Here is a 21,648-nt window from a genome sequence, read left to right as displayed (position 1 = left end):
GGATTTTTACTGGTCCTGCTGGGCTTCCTTACTGGTTCTTCTCAAACTTTGTGCAGGCAGCCTAAAATACTTTTTTTAAGTAAAATGGTGCCGTGGGATCTTTCATCATTGAAATAAATGGAAATGCCGTTAATCTGTTCCAGCCCCCCCCCCCAAAAAAATATTAATTTGCTCATGAACAACTGCAGGCTTCACTGGCTTCAGTTAAGGTCGCCCTTATGAAAAGACGCTTCAAGGTCCAAAAAGGAAATTCATGGAAGAGTCACACGGTGGAGAAAAAAAAAATGAACATAAAATCTTATGTCCGTTGCCAAGAAATATTTTGGTGATCCTCAAGACTTTTAGAGACTGACAGAATTCATGTTGAACGTTTTGGCCCATTACATCTGCTGTAAAAACAACATTTGATAAATAAATAAATAAATACAATCATGACTAACAGTCAAACATTGTGACGGAAGTGTGATGGTGTGGGGCTGCTTTGTCAGTGCAGGACCTGGACGACTTCATAAAATACAACTTTTTACAACATTTTTTCCCCACACTAAATAATCATTTGTAAATGATTAATTATAATATTTTTAAATATATTACGACATTTGCTCCATCATCTTTGGTCTTACTGCACGTTTGTACTTGCCAAAATTATTTTCTTGCCAATTTTGACCTAATTTTTGTTCCCGAATATAAAAAAATATATTTGGAAATATATTCCGACATTTTGTTTTTAATTTGTATTGCACTTGTAAGGGCTTCCGTAGTACAAAATTACACCCAAACATTAAATAAGATATATTTTATTCATAAATAATATTTTTATTTGTCATTTATTAATCCTTTTGAGGTTCCTACTTCCAAAATTCAAGTTAACGCTGCAAAAAAATATTTTTTTTCCTTTTCTGTATTAACACATTGAATCCATCATTGATATTGTTCCTACTTTTCACTCTTAGTACTAAACACCACATTAACAGGAAGAAAGATTACGAAATAAAAACCAAAACATTTGATCGATCATGATTGCTCCTGCGGGGCTTCCGTAATAGTCTAACTTTACAGAGACGTTGCAAACAATCGACATTAAAATCCAAGCAGGACCTTTCGGATTAAAAATAAAAGTCCACTAACAAGAGTCTTGTTTAAAAAAAAAAAGAAACAAAAAAAACAAAACAAAACAAATATTTTCCGCCAAAGAGGTTGATAACGTCCCGCAGCTCTGATTTGACATCCTGTCGCATGAATGATTGAAGGCGCAGCGTATAAATATTACAAGTAAGAGCTCGACTATCCATCATTGGCTGAAATGATCATGAAAGATTCAGAGCCTTTTAGAAAATTTACACACTCGTCTTTGAGGTTGTCGGCTCCTGCGATCTTAAATAATAGCGGAAAGATGTTTACGGGGGCGCGCTTCATTTATTTATTCACCGTCTCCACGGCGACTGGGCGCAGGTAAACTTGACTCGGAGACGGGCGAAGAAAGAAAAAAAATAATAAATCAAAGTCGGACACTCAGTCGGGAAGATGCACAAGGTCAATCAATGGCGAGAGCGGAGAGCCTAATGGATTGTGAAGATGCACGGGGAAAAAAAAAAGGTTATGAATTTTTAATCCTTTTCATGCCAGACCTCCATTAATCAATGAGGACTTATTGGAGACGATCAATTATGCAAACTTAAAAACATTTAATGACACATAATGAAGATGTCCCTTGGGTGGGGGTGGGGGGCATGGGGGGGGGGATGTCCGGAGTGTGGAACTTGAACAGAAACGCAGCTGGAGGTCAGCCACACCATATTAAATCATTCTTTTTAACTTTTTAATCCAAACAATTTTTTGTAATACATTTTTGGAGAGTATTAATAATAATAATAATAATAATAATGACATAGTTAAATGTATATTGTCATATGTATTTTGATTCTTATTTTATTTTTTTTTAATGAATTCATTCTTATTTTTTTTTCTTGGAAAAGTCGTTTTCTTCATTTTTGGGGAAATATCTTTTACTATTATTTATTTTTATTATTATTTACTTTTGTTGCTTTTCTTCTTTTTAATTTTTTTTTTTTTTTAAGTTTTCTGGTAGACGTTCTAAAGTACTTTTCCCAAATAAGGGAATAGAAAATAGATCATAGTAATTATTTATACATTTTGTTCAACATTTTTTTTTTTGCAAAATATTTTTTTCAATGTTTTTTTTTAGATACACTTGTCTTTTGATTTTGATTTTAATTCTTTGTGATTTTTTTTTTCCAACTGTGAGTCAATGGATGGCTACAACTGTTCTTATTTCATTGGTCCCAACGAGTATAGATTGTAACATACTTGAGCTTGCGCTAAGTGGCACACGGTGTCGCATTTGAAACTGTTTCCAAAAGTGCTTCCTTCTCCCCCACTTAAGTTAGTCAACATGCTTGCGTGGTCGCTAAGGCTGAAATGTGATGTTAAATGGAGTTGAAGATATAATGGCGAGCTCATGGTACACAGCGGATGCCCTCAGGCCGCCCCCACCGCCAGCCCCCCCGGGGTGGCAATCTTCCAAAAAAAAAAAAAATCACGGCACTCTAAACAAGCCGCAGATCGGTTCACTCACCACCGCCGCATCCTTTTACGCCGTCTGCTGCCCTTTCCGACCATTCATGTTTAATGCATCGTCATGGCGACGCAACAACGCTGCTTCAGCGGAATCTTTTAAATCGCAACCACTGCGCGGGAAATGATCCAATTTCACTTCATGGGTCGGAAAATCATGAGTTATTTACTCGAAAAAAAATATTGTCGTTCATCTAATTATGCTGGCGATGAATTGTGACGAGCAGAATAATTAATAATACGCTAGCCTGTTTATCCACCTGTTGTCGTTCATACAACAGAATAACAAAAAAGTGTTTAATTAAACGCGTCCAGGTGATACGCGGGTAGGAGTTTGCAGTATGTTGTCAACAATGCCAAAGGGTGACATGAGCGGAAGAAAGAAGCTGAGGTGCGTTCACTTGCCTCCTAAATAGTCGGCCTGCAGCCACGAGCCAACAAAACTGGCACAGCGCCACCCAGTGACAGGGAAGAAAACCACCACCAGTCACAACTGCTTCTGGTTTGGAGTCACCGAGACAGTTTTTTTGTTGGGGTTTTTTTTTTGTCTGGAAGTGTCTGGATTTGTAATTACTTTCACTGAAAAAAAATAGACACTAGAAACATTTTTGTGGCTTATTTGCGTATGTTTGGCTCAGGTCATTTGCTGTTTACATCTCGGTGGGAACATTCATTTTTCATCACTTGGAAGATCCCGATCAATCCCGAGTGGGAATTCTCCAGATGTTTGAGTGTGCCACCCCGAGGGGCCGGGGCGGGGGGGGGGGGCGTCCACATCTGTCCCGCGTGCCATCATGCAGCCCCATCTTCCTCCTCATCAGCATCATCTTCCTCTCGGCGGCTTCCTGCTCTGGAACGCGCAAAGTGCTCTGCGACACTGACGCCCCCCCCCACACCCGAGCACCCCCCCACGCCTCCCAACCCATCCATAATGGCAGAAGGTGGCCTTGAAGGAGGTAAAGAGGCACTTAGCCAGCCGTCACAAGGCTTCAGCGGTGATTGCTTGGCCCCATTTCCTCTCCATTTTCCCAAATGTTGCTCAAGTCGGATAATGAGGTGTCATTTGGGATGACATTTGCACCACTCACAACTTCTCTCTGAATTTCTTCAATATTTGTTGGCACGTCTTGGATTACCCATACTTGCCCCGTGCTTGTTTTTTTTTTTTTTTTTTTACATGAACTGTTTGTTGTGACCACAGTTGTGCCTTGACTTACAAGCTCCATTTGTTCCATGACCATCGCTCATATCTCAAATCAACTTACCCCACCGAAGAATTAATGTGCTGGAATTGCCCCAAATATACTTTTTTTTTTTTTTTTTTTTTTTTTTTAAATCGGGTTATAGACTTACATGTATATTCAAATGTGCTTTTGTGTCTTCAGCTTCTTATATTGATTTTTTTTACAAACAGTCCGTCTTCGTCAAACTGTCATTACCATTAATGCCACTGGAGGGAGCCTCATTATGTTGTTGCGATACACCAGAGGGAACCGTGAGCGGAAACGCCAGGATGAGGCTGCAATTTTGCATTCACACACAGAATAGATGGCGTTATTTCTGAGAAATGTATTCATTATTCCGGTTGTGACTGTTACGTATTTGTAAAGCTTCACGAAAGATCGGAAGTTGTTTGACGATGTATTGAAATCACATCCTAATCCTTGGATCTCTACCTGGGAATGTTGAAGTAGAAACTCCGGAGGGGAAAAAAAAAAAACGGTCGTGTCCGCGTGGACGAGCAGTTAGCGAGGAGCCGCTGAGGCTAAAAAGGAAAGTTGGAAGTCGGTGAGCTGCTTTTTTTTTTCTCTTTTTTTTTTCCGCAGCAGGTACGCGTTCACGCTCGGCCGAGCGCTCAGGCCGCAGATGACCCGCAGTCAAGGCCAAATGTTTACTGGCAGATGCGTTTTAAGCCAGCGCTGCTTAGCTGCTCACAGCAGCGGAAAAATCCCGGCGACGGCCGCCTTCCACCTGCAAAATCTTGACCTTTTCCGCAAATGACGGATGAGCTTGCCGCCCTCGCCGTGATGGCATCTTTTTTTTTCCGTCCCATTGAAGATGGAAGTCAGTCTCAAAAGCCTCCGAGGCCAACACGTCCGCTCACCTTGTTTCTGGCTTGCTTCCGTGATGTATGACGATTTGGCTTTTGAACACAGCTCTTTACTAGCAAGCTTGACTCTGACTGACTGAACGGCACATTTGAATATTGTTCTGAGTTTCAAAAGTGCCGTTTATTAATGTGGACGCGACTGACGGCTACGACAAGGGTTGACGCTCGGATTATGCGCAGCCAATCAGCTCACAAAGTTAAACCTGGGACGCACTGAAGCCGCAAAAAGTGAAACGCAAAGTGGATTTTTTTTTTAAAGCTCTAATATTTTATGAATTTATTATTTTTGGGGAAAAGGAAGTAACATTAGTAACATAAAGAAAGTAAAACGTGTTATTTTGATAGTCTGAAAATGATTTTGTTCTTTTATGGCAGAGGTGTCAAACGCAAATACAAAGTATTTGATAATAAAAATAAGTAATAATAAATAATTATTAAAAAATAAATAAACAAATAATAATAACTCAATCAACCATTCAAGCCCAAGTCATGGACTAGCAAGAAAAATTGTTACTATTATCATATAAAATGTAAAATGGTATGTAGTCATTTGTTTTAGCCTCGCGGGCCAAATATAATTACACGGTGGGCCAAATTTGGCCCGCGGGCCAGAGTTTAATACCTATGGACAAACGTCATCATATTTTGAGAATTTGGTTTTGTTTTTTGGGACGATATAAGGCATAATGAAAATTGTTTCATTTAAAAAAAAAAAATGTTACAAATATAATAAAATAAATAAATAAATAAATGCAGCTTGTAGTAAAAAAAATAAATAAAAAATCCGCCATATTGTTGACGTGAGCGCGCTCCTAATTGCCGTACGTAGTTGATGCTAATGTAACCCCCGATTACTTAAAGATAGTGTTAGTTTGATATTTAATAAATTGGACCAGACTCTAGATTCTCGAAGGCTACAATAGTGATAATTGATAGGTGTGTGAATGAAATAGCTGGAGGCAGAAATGAGCAACAACAATAACTGTATTAACATGGAAAACAAAACATTTATTTACAAAGTCACAGCCGGCATCATATACATAAAATAAATCACAAATCCCAAAAATTAGAAATAATAATCCCAAAGTCCTACTGAGCTCAGTAATATTTTGTTTAAGTCAGTCAATGTTCTTTCCGGTAGTCTTGGGGAAAAAAGTCTTGTCGTGGTGGTAATTAGGTGTGTTACCACGTGATGTTCACAAAGAAGTTGGTGAAGACTGTGGTTCCTTTATCGCAGATGTGGTTCTGGGCTCAGGCTCGCCATCTCCATCAAAGGAGAATCCATTCAGTTTCGGATCTTGGTTTAATGCCAAGACAAAAAACCTAGCCTGCATAACAATAATGAAATTATTGTATGCAGCTAATAAGTCTATTATCACTTTCCAGTATCATCAGTCGCTATAGCTCTATAGTTTTCAATTATCATAAATACTGCATCTAAATATCACATTTATAACAGTTATTAATTTACATGCATGTTTTCCAAATTGTCATTGTAACACATGAAATGAACTCATGAGCTAACAATAAACACATTTCTCAATATGTCAAATTTCTCAATAACCATGTTTTATGGTTTACATATCAATCACTTCAATAAAGAAATAATTGTATAACAAACATAACTGAGTCAATTCAACATTTCACTTTTAACACATATTACATCAAAATGAGCAGTTATACATTTGTTTGTCAACATAAACCTTGCTTTAGAAAGACCTTAAAACAAGTAAAATCAACTCTCACTGTAAACAAGCAGTACATTTCCACTCGCGATTAGCATTAGCTTAACGTTAGCTTAGCGTTAGCCTCACATAAACGTTTTTACGACAGTCCATAGCAAGTGCATGGCGACTCACCAAGACGACGTTCAAGTACGAACACGGTCGATTTGTCACAGACCCTCAGTTCTCACTGGTATCCACACTTGAGATAAAACATTTCCCAATTAACATTTTATTATTGGTCACATTTATATCAACTTCAATAAGTATTTCACTCACCGAACGGCACATTAGCATTAGATATCGTCACGCAACCTTTCAGTTGGGCGTCCAGGCGGAAAAGAACGATATACACAGCTAATCTCGAGATAGCGTCTCGAGAAGGCGGGACAACTTGACTTTGACGAATCAGAAAGTCATAATCAGATGAATGACACTCCAAACAGGAAATCAAGTAGACGAGAGATATACACTTCCTCTTAACAAAATAAATGTTTTTTCAAAATAAAATGGTGTTTTCTCTACTGGGTTACACCCTCCCCTGTAAAATACCATGCATGTCCCGATGCATGTTTCGCAAATGTTGTTCATTTGGATTATTTAGAGAGTCGGTGAAAGCAGAAGTTAAACCGTGAAATAAAGACTTTACAACTGTCACTAGGGGATTCCCTAAATTAGGATAGTCTAATCTCATTGGCGGTCTTCTATCTCTCTCTGATCGCCTCAATGGTTGAGTGGTCACAGGATCATCATAGTTCAGTTTCTTGGATAAGTCAATAGTTTGTTCCTCAACTGAATCCTCAGGAGTACTTGCAGGTGATTTGGATTCCTCAGGTATGTCAGGAGTCAGAGGGGAATTTCCACTTTCAACTTCACTGTTGATAGCATCTGGAACATTTTCCAAAGGTTCATCCCCATCTCCATTTCCGTTATCCAGGTTCTCAGTTCCAATGTTTTCAGGAAAGTTTCTGTCCAATGTTGGTGTTGTATCCAAGGATTTTGTTGCATCTGGGGTTGTCGTATAGTCACGCACAGTGGTAAATCTGGCAATCTCCTGGCATTGGGAATCATCAATCCATGGAATCATAACATCGTTGTCAGGTTGATCAGATTCATCAGCATCAGGAATTTCTGTTGCAGTCGTTAGCCGGGTTTTTGGACGACTAACAGGTGTCGGTTCAGGTCGGTCTGCTGTGGCAACAGGAAGAAAACTGCACGGAAGCAAAAGGTCTCTGTGTAGGGTTCGTAAAGGACCTTGCTTCGACTCTGGTTTGACTGTGTAAACCGGTAAGTTCCCTGCTCGTTTCACAACAACATGAATGTCAGTTTCCCATTTATCTGCAAGCTTATGCTTGCCACGCAGTCGCACGTTTCTCACCAAAACCCTGTCCCCGATTTCAAGTTCAGAGACAGAGATTTTACGATCAAATCTGGCCTTGTTTTTATCTGCTACTTTTTGTGCATTTCTTGAAGCTATCTTGTAACTTTCTTCCAGTCGTGTTTTGAGACTTTGAATGTATTGTGAATGGGATATCTTCTGATCTTTGTTCAAGGGTAGTCCAAATGCAAGATCGACTGGCAATCTGGGTTTCCTACCAAACATCAATTCATATGGACTATATCCTGTCACATCATTGCGCGTGCAATTGTATGCGTGCACCAAGGGCATAACATACTCTTTCCAATGGGATTTTTGTTTGTCTTCAAGAGTTCCCAGCATACTGAGTAACGTTCGATTAAATCTTTCAACGGGATTACCCCGTGGATGGTATGGAGTAGTTCGTATCTTCTTTATGCCAGAAATTTCACACAATTCTTTGATAAGTTTTGCCTCAAAATCAGGACCCTGATCACTGTGAAGACGTTCAGGTATGCCGTAGTGAACGATAAACTGGTCCCACAAGCACTTGGCAACGGTTTTGGACTTTTGATTTGGTGTGGGCACTGCAAGGGCAAATTTAGTAAAATGATCGGTCATCACAAGAATGTTACTTGTGTTACTGCTGTCCGGCTCTAGACTGAGGAAATCCATGCAAACCAACTCTAACGGTCGCATGGTGGCGATGTTGACCAAAGGAGCTGCTCTCTCAGGAGGACTCTTTCTACGGATACAGCGATCACATGTTTTTATTTTGTGCTCAACATCTGTTGCCATCCGAGGCCAATAGAATCGGCTTCTGATCAGATCAAGGGTTCTGTCAATACCCAAGTGGCCCATATCATTGTGTAAACTCTGAAGTGCAGATGATCTGAGTTCTTCAGGAAGAACAAGTTGATAAGTCACTTGGTCTCCATCTCGTCGTTTTCTGTATAACACGTCGTCATGCAATTCCAATTTATTTAGTTCTCTGAGTAAGAGAGGAAGATCCGGTAATTCCCTCCGGGAGGTTGGAGGGGGTGTTTGACCAAATTCGATCTGCGCAATCACTTGACTGATCGTTGAGTCAGCTCTTTGTCTGTCTTTAATTTCAGAGGTGGACAAAGCAGGAAGTGTTGGCAGACCATGTAATTCTTCGGAACTGTAGGCGTCAGGGATTGCACTTGCTGAGATGGTAAATGTCTCCACAAGTGTGACATCACCGTAGTTATTGGGGTTCTTGGCTTTAATGAGATGGTTCTGACAAATTGCTTGCATAACTTCTGTATCAACAAGCTCTGACATGTCGTCGTCGGCTAAATGACGTTCGACAAACTGGCTCACTCGTTCTTGCTCTTTCCTTGACTGTGCATCATTGACAAGATCTCCATGAGGACGTCGGGAAAGTCCATCAGCATCACAATTCTGTTTGCCTGCTCTATACTGCAGTTTAAAGTTGTAGTTTGACAAAGCAGCAAGCCATCTGTATCCCGTTGCATCTAATTTAGCAGAGGTTAATATATATGTGAGTGGATTACTATCCGTCACCACAGTAAAGTTACCACCATACAAATAATCGTGAAACTTTTCTGTCACTGACCACTTGAGCGCTAAAAACTCTAACTTATGAGCTGGATAGCGTGCTTCACTTCTGGACAACCCTCGACTGGCAAATGCTATGGCCCGAAGCCGACCTTCCTGCTCTTGATAGAGTGCTGCTCCTAAGCCTGTCGTACTGGCGTCGGTATGAAGCAAATAAGGTAGCTTTGGGTCTGCAAAACCTAAGATCGGGGTTGTTGTTAGCTTTTCAATGATGGAATCAAAAGCTCTTTGACAGTCAGGTGTCCATCGGCTGGCAAATGGCAGTTTGGGATCATAATAGGTATGATTTGATTCTTTTTCTTTGGACTTTTTGCTGAATGGTGGGTATCCTCGTGTCAGGTCATTAAGTGGGCGCACTATAGATGAGTATCCCTTTATGAAACGTCTATAGTAGCCAGAAAATCCTAAAAAGGACCTCAACTCTTTGAGGTTTGTGGGTCTTGGCCAGGTTTTTAAGGCCTGAATCTTCTCGGGATCTGTTTCAACACCATTCTCTGAGATTACATGACCAAGGTAACGCACTGTTGTTTGGCAAAATTTGCATTTTTCGGATGATAATTTCAGTCCATACTCTTTCAGACGTTGAAGTACTCGCATGAGACGTCGTTCATGTTCCTCAAGAGTACTTGAAAAGATGATTAAATCATCCAAAAATACAAGTACTTCCTTCAAGTTCATGTCACCAACACAACGTTCCATTAATCGTTGAAAGGTGCTTGGTGCGTTGGTTACACCTTGGGGCATCCGGTTAAATTCCCAGAACCCAAGTGGAGTGACAAATGCGGTTTTCTCTTTGTCTGCTTCTTCAACTTCAATCTGGTAATAACCAGATTTGAGATCAAGGACTGTAAACCATTTGGATCCCGAAAGCGCTGAGAAGGTCTCCTCCAGGTTTGGAAGGGCATATGAGTCCTTAACTGTTTGCAAGTTAAGTTTGCGGAAGTCTATACATAGACGGACGTCATTGTTCCGCTTCCTCACCACGACAATCGGAGAGGAGTAGGGTGACTGTGACTCTCTTATCACACCGACAGAAAGCAGTTCTTGAAGGTGTTTACGGACTGCTTCCAGATCTTGGGGGTGAATGGGCGTGCACGATGCTTAAAGGGAGTTGGATCAAGAAGTTTGATGGAGTGTTTCACTTTACTAGTACACCCAAAATCAAGGTCATGGTGAGCAAATACCTCTGGAATATCAGAGAGTTGTTTGGTTATTCTCTCCTTCCAATTCTGGGGTATTGGGGAATCTCCAAAGTTGAAAGTCAGAGACGCCTCTTTGTTCATGGGTGGCTCTGTCGAATTTGTGACATTATGCTGCGAGACAACACAACGGAACGCTCCAAGCTCTCCGATCACGCAGGTAGATGGAATGGTCACATCTTGGTCTGTCTCGTTGGTGATCACAACAGGAACTTTGTATGGAGCTCGGGAAGAAAGAGTTATCAGACAACTCTTCACACAAAGGCCACCTGGTAGGGAAGATTGAGTTGGATGTTCAATTATAGCGCATGAATCAACTGATGTGCAGTGAACATTAGCAGATCCCTCCAGGACGACACAGCGACCAGCTGGGACAACAGCAGTTGTTTTTCCTGCCAGGGTGACAAACCCAATGTTGCCATCTTTGTGTTGTATGTGTCTGATTTCAAGAGTCTTCAGAAGGGCTCTGAACCCATAAGGAACAGGTAGGTGCTCAATAGTCTTGACGTCTAAATAAATCTCATAAAGAACATCAAGAACATTCATTCCAACTAACAATGGTGTCTGACTATTTGGGTGTATATCCGGAACAACTAGAGCTAACGTTGGTATATCAATCACTGTCCCTAAAATATCTTTTGGAAAGGTAACAGTCATTTCTATGTAGCCTAAATAAGGTACAGGCTGTCCTGCAGCGCCCTCTACCTCTAAAAGGTCAAAGAGTGGATAAAGGGTTTGTTCTGGAAGGTTCTGTTTGAAAAACGACTCTGTGACTGTGGTCACTTGTGATCCAGAATCAAGAAGACAGTTAACATTAACACCTGAAATGCTAACAGTAGCGGTACATTTTGAACCAACTAGGCCTTTTGGCAAGCTGCATTTTTGCTGCTTAGCCAAAGACTGTTTAAGGTTAGCGTTGTGCTTTTCTTTCGTGGGACGTGATTGTCTGGCAACAGTCTCCATTTGCCCCTCAACAGAGACTATACTTAGTTTAAATGTGCAGTAGTAGCTGACGGGTTTTCAGCTTCCCACTTCCTTTGTTTTTCTTTAAAAAATTTCCGCTTCTCTGCCACTAAAGCGGCATTTGGTTCATTTTCACAGGTTGGCTTTATGTGGCCATCTTCACCACATTGGAAACAATACCACGGTTTAGGTGCTTTCGTTTGAGTATTGTTGGTTTGTCCAATGGGTTCTTTTGTATTCACTTTCAGTTTTAGTTTCTCTTGTTTCGGTTTGGGTACATTCTTTGCATTTCGAGATTTTCTTTTCTGTGTTTTGGCAGTTAGCTTCACCAGCTGACTCTGGATTTCTGCAACTTGGCTTGAAAGTTCTTTTGTAATTGAATTCAGAGTAGCAATGTTGCTATCATTTTCAGTGACGGGTTCGGCTATTTGCACATGAGAAGTCACCTTTTGCTTTGCACTTCCCAGATGCTGTCTCATTCGCATAGTTTTGGTAGCATGTTGATCTTCTTCGGTGCGCAACAAGAACAATAGGTCAGCAAACGTTGGGGGATTTGTTCTCTTTCGTTTTAACTGGAGGTCTATTAAAAGGGAATTATCCCAACAACCTCGACAAAACTGTGTGAGTAGCAGTCTTTCAAAATCATCGCTAGCGGCACCACCCCGTTTTACAGTGAGCGTCAAAGCTCCTTGTAGGCGTTGCAAATATGAGGATGGTTTCTCTCCCGTATCTTGATATGTGTCAAGAAACTTAGCGAATAGTTCTCCTCCATCTTGTACTGTTCCGAATGCTGAATCCAACAACTGGAGGTATTCAGCAGGTGAGCTGTTGAGGTTCAGGTGCTTTATGACATCAGCAGCAGGGGGTAGAAGACTCTCAATGATTTTCCGGGTCTGTTGCTGTTGCGACACTGATGGATCAGTCATGACTAGTTCTACACTAGAGCGCCAAGTATCATAATCTGGCTCATAATTAGGACGAGGATCCTTCCCTGAAAAAGCTCTAAGCTTCTGTGAGAATTGTGGCCCTGAAAAGTCATCTCTTTTTACTATGTGTTCAACTACAACACGTTGAACTTCTGGGGGATTTAAATCTTGTTCTGAAATTGTTGGCTTGCAAAGTGATCGGTTAGTAACGGTCTGCCGTGCACCTCCAATGTTACTCTCAACTACAGAGGGCTGTGGTTCTACTGACAGAGTTACAGGCGGATTGTCAGGTAAATAATTTTGTTCGAATGGTTCTGGAAGATCTCTAATTGAATCGTTTATCTCTGACATCATGTCTTTCAGGACTTCTGCATAGTCTCTACCACTCATCTTGGCAAGGTTTTGAATATCACTAAGATATGCTTTCGTTGTGTTTTTCCCAATACTTTGTGTATAAACACTCGCAAGAGACTGTATCTTCGAGCTAACCCCGCTGTCCGATACATGTATCAATGGCAAAGGATCAATAGAGTCGACAGCGGCTCCTGAGTTGTATTCCACAATTACGCTACCGCAATACTTGGAATTAACATCATCTACTTTTATGGCTCTTGCAATTGACCCATATTGTTTAAGGAATTCCACCACCTCATCACATTGCTCATCTCCAGCTATTCCAATGACAATCACCGAGTTTGGAATTTTAACAGATTGCTGTTCAATAATATCCATTTGGAAATATATTCGAGCTTATGTATTACGAGAAAATACTCCTGGCTGGCTCGCCAAAACTTACTGTAACCCCCGATTACTTAAAGATAGTGTTAGTTTGATATTTAATAAATTGGACCAGACTCTAGATTCTCGAAGGCTACAATAGTGATAATTGATAGGTGTGTGAATGAAATAGCTGGAGGCAGAAATGAGCAACAACAATAACTGTATTAACATGGAAAACAAAACATTTATTTACAAAGTCACAGCCGGCATCATATACATAAAATAAATCACAAATCCCAAAAATTAGAAATAATAATCCCAAAGTCCTACTGAGCTCAGTAATATTTTGTTTAAGTCAGTCAATGTTCTTTCCGGTAGTCTTGGGGAAAAAAGTCTTGTCGTGGTGGTAATTAGGTGTGTTACCACGTGATGTTCACAAAGAAGTTGGTGAAGACTGTGGTTCCTTTATCGCAGATGTGGTTCTGGGCTCAGGCTCGCCATCTCCATCAAAGGAGAATCCATTCAGTTTCGGATCTTGGTTTAATGCCAAGACAAAAAACCTAGCCTGCATAACAATAATGAAATTATTGTATGCAGCTAATAAGTCTATTATCACTTTCCAGTATCATCAGTCGCTATAGCTCTATAGTTTTCAATTATCATAAATACTGCATCTAAATATCACATTTATAACAGTTATTAATTTACATGCATGTTTTCCAAATTGTCATTGTAACACATGAAATGAACTCATGAGCTAACAATAAACACATTTCTCAATATGTCAAATTTCTCAATAACCATGTTTTATGGTTTACATATCAATCACTTCAATAAAGAAATAATTGTATAACAAACATAACTGAGTCAATTCAACATTTCACTTTTAACACATATTACATCAAAATGAGCAGTTATACATTTGTTTGTCAACATAAACCTTGCTTTAGAAAGACCTTAAAACAAGTAAAATCAACTCTCACTGTAAACAAGCAGTACATTTCCACTCGCGATTAGCATTAGCTTAACGTTAGCTTAGCGTTAGCCTCACATAAACGTTTTTACGACAGTCCATAGCAAGTGCATGGCGACTCACCAAGACGACGTTCAAGTACGAACACGGTCGATTTGTCACAGACCCTCAGTTCTCACTGGTATCCACACTTGAGATAAAACATTTCCCAATTAACATTTTATTATTGGTCACATTTATATCAACTTCAATAAGTATTTCACTCACCGAACGGCACATTAGCATTTGATATCGTCACGCAACCTTTCAGTTGGGCGTCCAGGCGGAAAAGAACGATATACACAGCTAATCTCGAGATAGCGTCTCGAGAAGGCGGGACAACTTGACTTTGACGAATCAGAAAGTCATAATCAGATGAATGACACTCCAAACAGGAAATCAAGTAGACGAGAGATATACACTTCCTCTTAACAAAATAAATGTTTTTTCAAAATAAAATGGTGTTTTCTCTACTGGGTTACACCAACCTGTCCAGACAGCGTCCAAACATCAGTGAAGTGGCGCGAAGGCTGCGCTTTCAAGCGCTAATGTGACGGCACTCGGCTATGGACGGCTCCGCTAGCGACACTGGTGGCCGGCGGCAAGGTCAACAAGTCCTCCACTGTCATGCAAGGACCCGCCAACCCCCGCGGCCGCCAGGAAGGTGTTAGCCAGACTGTCAGGAGTATTGACGCGACAAGCAGGACCCGCCGTATCCCAGAGGCGGTACCTTTGACTTTTGAACCCGACACCGCCGCCCACTCGGACCCACCACCTCAGGTCCGACCTTGTCCGAACAGATCAACGGGCGTCGACGGGGGGGAAAGGCAAACAATTTGGGAGGTCTTCAGGAAGATCGGCGCTTTAGTATCGAAAGGCGCTGCCAATTGGAATTAGCAACAAAGTAATGAAGTCTTATTTATTGTTTTTGTTATGTAATATTTTTTAAATAGTCTATTTTGATTTAAAATGATAGTCTGGTTTTTGGGTTGTGGGTTTTAGGCAAAAGTTGGGGTTTTTTTTAGCAAGTGAGTAAAAAGTCGTATTTGTTGTAAAATTGACGTTTCTTAAATATATATATATATATTTATATATATATATATATATATATACATGATATAAAACTATATAAGCTGTTTTTGTAATATTTGAAGAAGGACATTTTCCAGAGAAAAATAATAATCTATTATTTTCTCCCCAAAAAATCCTGATATGAAAAATCTCCTCTTTTCATTTTATGCAAATAAATTCATAGTTTATCCATGAAAAAAAGCTGCACTTTGGATTTTGATTTTCCATCCTTGCATATTTTAAATTCAGTTTTTTTAAGTTTATGTTTAAGTTCTTTCCTCCCCAAAATATTTTATAGAGAAAAAAAACAAACTATTAAGTATAACATGTTATTAAATTATAATTAAAATAAATAAAATACTACTATAAATGAATAAAATATTATAATTAATAATATTAAGACTAACATTTTATTAAAAAAAAAAAATTCAAGTAAAAAAGAAAACAAAAAAAACCCAATGAAGCCATATTTTTTTCATTGTCAATTTTCATTTTCAAGAAAAACGTCTTGTGAAAAAAGCAAACTAAAAATAAAAAATATTGTACCTTTTGTAGGAAAGAAAAATGTCAAGCGGAAATATTTGGAAAATGTTTAACCTAATGAGCGCATAATCAGATTTAAATAATTTTTTTCAACATCATTGTTTTTATTTTAGGAGAAAAATAAACAAATATGACAACAAATCCACGTAATAAAAAAAAAGAGAAAAACATTAAACAGCTCATAAAAATGTTCTGAATTTATTTTAAGAAAAATGATTAATATGAACTTGAAAACCATTTTCTTATGAGAATAAAAATACCACAAAAATATTCTTAATTTAGGGGTTAAAAAGTGTAACGTGCGTGTGTGATTTTGGTACGCTGGCGTGTGATGTTTCCCACCACTCGGACTGTTGGTCCGATGGTGCGGCGACGGCGAAGGATGGACGGGAAGGAATGGGCGGGGGTCGGGCCGGTGGGGGTTTTGCGCACATCACATCACTGGGGAGCCGAGTGGACCTGCTAAATAAATCAACTTAGGTTGGAGGGCCCGTCGGTGTTGCTTTGGCGGCACGGCGAGGAGGTGCGAGTGAGCGAGCGGACTGGCGGGGGTCTGGCTTGAAGGGATGCTGTTGAAAGTTTGACTGGTTGGCGCCCGGCTCCCAGTGGGCACGAGGACCAAAGACGCCAAGCACTCTGTGATTCTTTCAAACATTCAATATATTCGCTTGGTGTGAAAGGGCCCCGTCTTCTTCTTCTCCTTCACATTAAAGTGGCAGAACTTTCCCATTGGCTTTCCATCAGCGGCGCTTTGAAAAGTCCCACTTAATGATTTCGAGCTCTTTTAAGAACTTACTTTGGGACAATTTCTTTTCATGTGGAGATGAGCGAGGGGCAAGGGGGAGGGAACATGAGGGACTTTGGAATTATTCGACTTTAGAAGGAACATTGCTTCTTTGCCATCTAATTGGACGCGACTGACTTTGGTTTTAATCCACTCGCCACTGGTTTTATTTGCACGCTGACTTATTTATCACAGACGCGCCTCGTCTTTCGCTGCCGGCGTCTTTACTACGGTGGAAATGAAGGATGCCAACAGGATCAAGAACTAAGATCTTGCCAGATCGGATTTGATTTTTTTCTTTTTTTTTAATAGTAAATTTGAATTTTTTTTCCTCAGCAAAGTTTGCTTTTTTGAAGGAAAATAAAAAATGCATTCTTATGATGAGAATCTCATAATTGTACTTTTTGGAGAGAAAAGGAGTTTCATTAGGATCAAAATAAGCATTTTATTAAGAACCATCAACACATTATAAAAAGAACTAGTATTTTATTAGAAAAAAATATCAGATGTTGAATGAGAAATTTGTATTTTTTTCCCTATAAAAAAATATTTTTGTTTGAAAAAAGGAGTATTTTTCAAAGAAAAAGATGTAAATCGTTTTCCGAGAAATATTTGATGCTACATTTTATTTGAATTAGGTTAGGTTCATTTAGACCGGGCGTGGGCAAACTACGGCCCGGGGGCCACATACAGCCCGTTAAGCGTTTTAATCCGGCCCGGCGAACTTGCCTTAAGTATTGGTGGCTTGGTATCAGCCGCTTGTACGAGTACCCGATCGTTTCAAATAAGGCCAGTATTCGGTTTCAGGGTGTGAGTTGGGTTTGACTTCGGAAATTGCTCGGGTCTTGAAATCAGTGATATGAGCCCGATTTGGCGTTTGCCGTTTTGGCAGCGTTTGATGTGATTGGTGGATTGACGTTGCCGCGCTTTCGGCTGCATTTTGTCAGCTGACGCTCCAATTAAACGCTTGACTGTGGGATGTGTAACATTGGCGGCAACAGCGCGAGCGGGAAAACTAAACAAAAGGTGTGCTGGGACGAGAAACAAAAGGACAAATCCCCGCGTGCTCCCTCCCAGTTAGCAACTTAATGGTTGTGTTTACCTTGACGCACGCGCGCACGCACGCACACACACACACACACACACACACACATTGAAGACTTCCTCTCAAGGCTCTGCTTCAACATACTGTATTTGACTCTAGGAAACATTGCATCTCGTCTTATTTTCCCCGTCACTTTCTCATTCCCTTTGTTCCCGGGCCGCTGTTAAGTTTACCGCACTTTGCCAAGCGGCGGCAGACGTGTCTGGAGGCGTATCGCCGGCTGACAGAGGCTGGCGTGCACCAGGGCTGACAGGCGGGAAACTCTTGTTCTTGCTTTTTTGTGCCGGCGCTAACACAACACCCCTGTGATTAGAATCTCCTTCTGATATCACCCGCAATATTTCTACACGGCGGGCGAGAGGCTGCCAAAACCGACAAGTGAACGCGGTGTGAGACGGGACGGGACAAGGGGGGGGGGAGGTGATGGCGCGAGAAGAGCGGGTATTTAAAATATTGAAGCGGTGACTGCTTTATTGTGGATTTGTTTGTTGATTGCACACTTTGAAAAGCAGGGAAAAGACAGCAGTGGCGCTCGTGAAAAACAACGTCAACGTCCAGCGGCAACAATCTCACTGCACGTTGTTACGTATGGATCCCGATTCACTCAAAGTCGTATCGTACGGCACAACATAACATGTATGTATTTTTTTTTTGTATTGTGTGCACATGCGTGTGTCCTTAAAAATGAGTTTTCCATTGCCACACTTGCCCTGATGTGGTATCTTGAGCTTTGCTGAATCTGTTGCGAAATATCCACCGTCGGAAAATGAAAATAAATAAGATGAACAATCAGAAGCAGAGTGACGAGACCTAAAAAAATAAAACTTCAAACTGATCTCACCGGTGGTACGCAGGCTCCCTCCAATGGTACAGGTAATAATTACAGTCGATACAGTTCAGTTGTATTTCATTTTTTATGACCATACATTTGATCTATGAGAAAGGTTTGTCAAATTATTTCATGAGATACAATTTGGTTGTCTTTTGTGTGCAATATTTAAATCGAAACATTATTTTAGTCACAAATTTTAACATTTAGGTGCAGTGTGAATGTGCAAAGTACATTGTAGCTTCTAACAAGAAATAGTTTGTAGGAATATAAACTCCGTCGTTTTTTTATGAAAACTTGGGCCGACGACACTGCTGTATTTGAATGTTGGTCAATTTGGTGATATTTTTTTTTCTTTTTAAGTGGCCCTTAAAGCAGTTGCTTCTCAATTATTTTATGTTACGCTCCCTCTTCTTAGCAAAAAGAAAACAATTTGTGCCCCCCCACCACCACCCACTCTCCAGCGCAACTATAAATAAAATTTTCGTTGCAAAACAAACCAACATCGTAGAGTTAATGCTTGCTGCGAACAATGGGCAAGGAGAGCGCCACTGCCAACTACTGGTGTGGATGTGTAATTACACCTAATTGTAGTACAGCGGGGGAAAAAAGCATGTTCCCGGGGTCACACGCGCCACCCCCAGGGGAGCCCGCCCCGCTATTTGAGAAGTACTGACTTAGTTTGAGATATGTCACGTTACCAACACGGCAACCGCAGCAAACATCGGCTAGTTTACAGTGCTAATGCTATCTTAAAATTGTTAGCAATGATTTTTTTTTATGCAGTCTCTATTCATCATATTTTATAAATACATTAATTTCTATTTTTTTTAATAATCAATTTGGGTCATGGAATGAAGTAAATCTAAATCAAGAAGAGGTGATCAATGCAACCTCATTTTTTTTTTCTTCCCTTCAAATATTACACCCCGCTGCCATAAAATATCAAACCGGCCCCTCCCCCACCCGACGCCACCTCAACCGTCAACCACAATCACACAACAACGACGCCTGCAGACAACAATTTTTAAGTGGCGCTTCTTCACCGTTTCACATTTCCACCTGCGTCCCAGACAAAAGAGTCATTTACATTTCCTTGGGCAAGGCCCCACCCCACTTTGCCCCCCAAATGCCGCCACCCCAATCCCAAAGCCCGCCACCTCCATGTTTCACTCGGCTCCCCTGCTAACAAAAGCTTATTTAACCCGAGGTTGGATTACAACAGCGAGGTGATTGCCTGGCCCTCTTCCAACACCGCCATTATCAAAGGGGCGGCCACCTTCATTAATGTATTATTAACGAGCGTGTCACGGTGTCGTCCCCGCCGGGGCGAGCGGTGGGGGTCCGTCTTAGTTAATGGCGAGCGAGAAGGCCCGGGAAAAGAGGTCCGTCGCTGGCCGTCATCCTCCGTGGAGCCGCGGTAGCAATTAGCTAAATTGCGTATTTGCACTGTTCAAGACAGCGGGCTTTAATTGAAAGCGACTCCCCCGCGGAGACGCACACACAGGTGGCCAATCTGTCACGATAGGCTACCTCTCTCTCAACCTTTAATAATAATAACAAACGCTAATAACGAGCGCCTCGCCGCCGAAAAGCGCGCATCAAAGAGCTTCTCAACAAAGAGAGCGCGTTCAGACGCGTTTGCGGGGCGTTGGGAGTCGACTGGAATTAAGAGTAAATAAATGATGAAAATGCAATAAGTGACAATTAGGAGAAGAGAAGCGATGCGGTTGAAATTAAAATGCAGTGAGAAGGTGCAGCAGAGAGCAAAGATGAAGAGACATTCTTTGATATCGCTTTATGTCACTCTTTTTTTTTTTTTTTTTTGTCAGTTGGCTTCCCCCAGGCGGTGCAGAGACGCACGCACTTGGGAGCTATTATAATCAATAGTGATCGACCGATATGCTTTTTTTCAGGCCCGATACCGATTATTAGTAGTCGTGGAGGCCAATAATCGATATTTGACGCCGATATTCATTGGTTGAAAAAAGGGGTAACTGGTGTCCAAATTTTGAATAACAGCAAGTCCAAAACTTAATTTAGTTTAATTGACTTTAAGCACATTCATTAAAAACTTTCGCGATTTACAACATGTAAAAGCTTTTTTAGATCTTAGTAAATAGAAAAATTAATTTCAAAAGTCTCACAAAAAGTGCACGGAGCTCCCAGGCTCATCTGTCTTACAGTTCAATGAAAACAAAATCTCTTTAATGTTTACTACGGCAAATAATTTTATATTAGTTGTGAGTTGTAGTCGACTGACATTTATTCAAATTTCGGCAAAGTCTGTTGAAGCGCGTGTGACTCGAGGTGAAAAAGCAAACAGGCATCTTACTGATTGGCTGCTAACCACTGCACAAGGACCCAATCAGATGGTCCCGTGGGCGGGCCAATCTGTTTCTGCAGACAGGGTCACCAGCACAGCCGAGAGAGAGAAGTGTGCTACGGCGAGCCGAAATAAACCAGTTTTTAATTTATCGGCCTTGAAAGTTAAAAAAAAAAAAAGCCAAATGTCGATTATTGGCTAAATGCCAAATGTCTGCTGGTCATCAACTCCCTCACTTGCTCTGCGGCCACACCAGGAACACGCCAGATTGTGACCTTTGGGCAAAAAAAGCCACCACATTCGGCCCAAGATTGAGAAAGAAATCATTTTCATAAAGGTCTAAGTAAAGCCTCTTTGGCAAAGGTGGCTGCCCCCCCCGCCTTCCTTCCGCCCTACTCCTTCCTTTCTTCCTGCGCTCTTCACACTCCCGCCCGGCCGCCTAATTGACTTCATGTCTGTTCACGAACACGACAGCACCCTCCACCTGCTCGCGTCCCATTTGCGGCGTAACACCCGAATTCTCCCGCGCTCGCACTCTATTAACGCGCACACAGCCAAGTTCAGCTCCCTGCTATTACTAGATCCAATCTCATTTTCAACCCAATTTAACCCGGACCACCTCAGATCGGGTGTGGGGGGGTAGGGGGGAGTTCTGTGGCAGGCTTATGGTAATTATCAACGTACACAACAAGTCAGCGTAGACAACATTTTTATTCTGCTATCATTCACTCCAATTACGATTCACTCGAAGAATGTATAGAAGATGCGATTCACTCCAGTCA

General features: G+C 40.9%; 3 long non-coding RNA genes across 3 annotated transcripts in view; all 3 read right to left on the bottom strand.

Moving 5' to 3' along the window:
- LOC148324963 (uncharacterized) overlaps window positions 1-21,648 on the bottom strand; it is a 54,889-nt gene that overhangs the window by 17,735 nt on the left and 15,506 nt on the right. The gene's annotated exons all lie outside the window — the stretch shown is intronic.
- Window positions 5,672-7,168, bottom strand: LOC148324965 (uncharacterized). The gene is made up of 2 exons (XR_015846349.1): window positions 6,565-7,168; window positions 5,672-6,033 (listed from the first exon to the last, which is right to left on the bottom strand). It is a non-coding gene; the product is annotated as an uncharacterized LOC148324965 (long non-coding RNA).
- Window positions 13,400-14,360, bottom strand: LOC148324964 (uncharacterized). The gene is made up of 2 exons (XR_015846336.1): window positions 14,293-14,360; window positions 13,400-13,761 (listed from the first exon to the last, which is right to left on the bottom strand). It is a non-coding gene; the product is annotated as an uncharacterized LOC148324964 (long non-coding RNA).

Source organism: Idiotropiscis lumnitzeri, chromosome 13 (genome assembly GCF_059441095.1).
Source record: "Idiotropiscis lumnitzeri isolate Australia: NSW breed Sydney's pygmy pipehorse chromosome 13, RoL_Ilum_1.0, whole genome shotgun sequence".
In the NCBI taxonomy this organism is placed as follows: Eukaryota; Metazoa; Chordata; class Actinopteri; order Syngnathiformes; family Syngnathidae; genus Idiotropiscis; species Idiotropiscis lumnitzeri.
This window is presented reverse-complemented; position numbering and strand designations above follow the sequence as displayed.